Raw genomic sequence first — 3,741 nt, 5'->3', positions numbered from 1 at the left:
TCAGTCGTTTTTAGTTGGACCCCATTTCTTCCCAGTCCGAAGGACCCAAATTTGATCCTCAAACCATATCAACCTCTTGAAATCTTTCTGAGGCTTCGTGAACAAGGAGGCAGTCAGAGCCTCCAACCCTCATGGAATGGCTGCTTTTTCCAGAATTCTACTTTTCAGGTGCCCTGCTGCACCCGAGCCAGACAGAGCCGACTCCATGGAGGCAACAGCTGAGCCTTGAATACATTCTCATTATGTCCGCATCTGCACTGACTTACACTGTTGGGACCTAATACTGTAGGTCCAACACCACCCAGAGGCTCCTGATTGACTAGAAGAACTCACGGAACTCGGAAAAGCTGTTGTACTCATGGTCAAGGTTTATTACAAGACAAGTATACAGCTTGCAATCAGCAAAGACAAAAGGCACAAAGGGCAGAGTCCAGGAGAGACGAGGTACCATCCTCCAGCTGTCCTCGCCTAGTGCAGTGACAGAGACAATGCTGAGTTCTCCCTGCAATGATGTAGGCAACGTGCATGAAGTACTGACAACCGGGGAAGCTCACCAAGTCTTGGTGTCCAGGGTTTTGTGGGGAGGTCAGTTGTTCAGGTATGGAGCACCCTTGTAGTTGACTGCAGTCACTGAGTCCCCAGCCTCTCTGGAGATGACACTGATACAGCATGGCCCAAGGTCCCTGATAAACAAAAGCATTCTTACCACGCTGGATATCCCAAGGGCTTAAAGGTGACGTCCCAAAAGCTAGTCAAGGGCAGACATTTCTTTGNCAAAAGCATTCTTACCACGCTGGATATCCCAAGGGCTTAAAGGTGACGTCCCAAAAGCTAGTCAAGGGCAGACATTTCTTTGGAATGTGTAGAGCTGGGACAGCGCAGGCCTACTGAGTTAATCCTTCAGTGCACAGTACCCATGCCAGTCAGTTAGAGTCTAGCTGACCTGCCCTCCCAGCTCAGCTCCAGACTTTGTCCTCAAAGGGCAAAATAGTACTCTCGTGCTTTCAGTTCAACCATCCCGTTCACTACCAGAGAGGATGCGACCGCCACTGCCTAACAGCTGTGTTTCAAATACTTCAGTTTGCCTGAAGACAGTAAAGATGTGATGAGACTTAAGATCTCATAGCTTCTAATTCTACCTGATCAAATCTAAATTAAAAAAAAATACAATGAGCTTCACATTGGGGAATTGGTAGGGGTCAAAGAGGAGAGGAGAGAGATGGGAGGGAAGCGGCGTGGCTGTAGAAGGGAAATATGAGGGATCCTTGTGACAGTGAAAACATTTTCTGTCTTAACTGTATCCATGTCAGTATCCTGCTTGTGATCTTGTTCTCGGGTTTTATGAGCTGTCGTCATTGGTATAAACTGGGCCAAGGTACACGGGCTCGCTCTGTATTGTTTCTTACGACTATATGTGAATCTACAATTACTTCAAAATAAAAAGGTTAATTTTAAAAAAGACCATGAGAAAAAAAATAAAAAATAAATTTTAAAAGACTGAGTTTGAAATTTTGCCATTTTGGATTTGCTTTGAATTTCAAACTGCATGCTTTTGTTTTTAAGACAGTTAACATATGCTTGCCAGGGACTGCACTTTGAATACCATTCGCCCAATGTTGGTAAAAAGCCATGGGGCATGATTTTGTTAGACAAACTTATTTTGCCCGCTCTTTGGGTTTCTTTTAATTATGTGGCTGACAAAGGACTAAGAAGCACTCACTACACAATGTGAATTTAAGTAAATGAAGCTTTTGGGAAACCTCTTTTAAAGGGAGTGGAATGGAATTCCATTTCTCGAAGAGTCTAATTTGTTGGTGCTGGTGATTTTTCCAGGTACCTCCGATCAGTAGTTCAGAACTTGTTACTAATTCAGCGCTTCAAGAAACCTATTACTGAACATTCACCCAGGCAAGAACGGCTTAACTTCTGGTTGGATATAATTTTTGAGGCAACAAATGAAGTTACTAATGGACTCAGATTTCCAGTAAGTTATGCTTAATCCATTTCTTTCAGGTAGAATAAAAGAAACTGGGGGTTGGTGCTATTATTAAATACTCTGAAAGGTAGAAAGCCTTAGAGTAATTGAAAATGGTAGGAGAGCCACCCGTCTTAGGTAGAATCAGCCAGTGATGGATCAACTCATTAGAAAAAGTTGGCTATGACCTCTAAGATAGTGGTCTCAACTGAGAGTCATTTTGTCTCCCAGGGGACATTGGGCAATATCTGGAGACGTTTTTGGTTGTCACAGCTGCAAGGAAAGTGTTGCTCCCGGCAGCTAGTGGGGTGAAGGCCAGGGATGCTGAACATCCATCCCCACGGTGCACGGCACGGCCCCTCCCCCAACACAGAATTACCCAGCCCCAAATCTCAGCGGTGCCCAGGTGGGGAAGCCCTGTTCTAAACCACTGCAAGAGTAATAGTAAAATTTGGGAATTTAGCACTGTTCCCCGTTGAGCTTTGGTTTGCATCCAGTGCCACAATGAATTTTTAAAGCATTATTGGAAAGCAAAATGACTATTAGCTTTTCTTAGTTTTTGAGTTTTATGACCATCTTATAAGGAGTCAGTGCTTAGATACCTAAGCACCCTAGATACTTAACCTCAGATCATTGTATTTCGTATTCACGCCATGAGATTTTGTGAACGTGCTGTGTTGAGGAATTTCTTTAAACTCCTAATGGAGATTAAGTTTGAACTGATTATGATAATGATTTCGTTGTTGGGTAAGAAGTTTTAAAATCTTCTTTTAATTATGAAATATTTCAAACCTATGGAAAGGTACAAAAAATAATGGAACAGACCCTTGTGTAATGTCTACCCAGATTTAGCGATCTTAAATATGTTGTTTTATTTGCTTTGGAAATTCATTCAGTCGTTCTCTCTTCCCCCTCCCTCTTTCCTTTCTCCCCCTCTCCCCGTCTCTCCACTTCCCTCCCTCCCTCTCCCCCAGACATGAAACATGACTGATGGAATGTCACCTCACTTTTCATCCCCGTGTATTTTTTATGGACTTGGGTACCTACTTGCAGATCATCCAGTTTGCTTCATTTCTCTCAAAAACTGTTGCCTCCCTGTTTCTTCTCTGTCACCTTCTTGCACAGGCCTTTCTGGGCCACCTTGTCTAAAGTGACCCCCCCCCACCTTTATTCTGTCGTACTTGCTTCAGAGCTGCATAGGGGACCATATTCCTTCTCCCTATGTGTGTGTTTCTGCTCTGCCCCACGAGAGCATGGACCCCCCTGTAGGGAGGGGACTTCTGTCCCAACTGTGGTATCCACGGGCCCTAGAGTGATGTTGGCACACAGTAGGTACTCAAGTATTTGTGGAGTATAGCGCTTCCCACTTGCTCATTGGGCAAAGAAACCTGTCTGGTATATTCCTGGGCATCACAGAAATCTGTTCGTTTAGGTGCTGGTGATAGAACCAACCAAAGTCTACCAGCCTTCATATGTCTCCATAAACAACGAAGCTGAGGAGAAGATGGTTTCTCTGTGGCATGTCTCACCCGCGGAAATGGTAAGAAAAAAAGTCACACAGAGCTCTCCCTTCATTCTCTGCTGTTTAATGAGAAATTCAGTGCTCGAGTAGGAGTCTTTTGTTGTGCTTGAAAGAACAGGCCCCTGTGCCTAACTGCTAAGGTCCGGCAGCGTCTGAGAGAGTATACTCACAGACGGGAGAGAAGACTCTGATTTGCCCAGTTTATATGTGTTAATACTCTGTATTTGTGTGTGTGTGTGTGTGT

The 3,741-nt window shown here is 44.2% G+C and overlaps 1 long non-coding RNA gene across 1 annotated transcript; it reads left to right on the top strand.

Annotated features, from left to right (window-relative positions):
- The first annotated feature begins 1,593 nt into the window (after nt 1-1,593).
- Nucleotides 1,594-3,515, top strand: LOC117798696. The gene is made up of 2 exons (XR_004622892.1): nt 1,594-1,984; nt 3,408-3,515. It is a non-coding gene; the product is annotated as an uncharacterized LOC117798696 (long non-coding RNA).
- The last annotated feature ends 226 nt before the right edge of the window (nt 3,516-3,741 follow it).

Source organism: Ailuropoda melanoleuca, unplaced genomic scaffold (genome assembly GCF_002007445.2).
Source record: "Ailuropoda melanoleuca isolate Jingjing unplaced genomic scaffold, ASM200744v2 unplaced-scaffold32830, whole genome shotgun sequence".
Taxonomy (NCBI): domain Eukaryota; kingdom Metazoa; phylum Chordata; class Mammalia; order Carnivora; family Ursidae; genus Ailuropoda; species Ailuropoda melanoleuca.
This window is presented reverse-complemented; position numbering and strand designations above follow the sequence as displayed.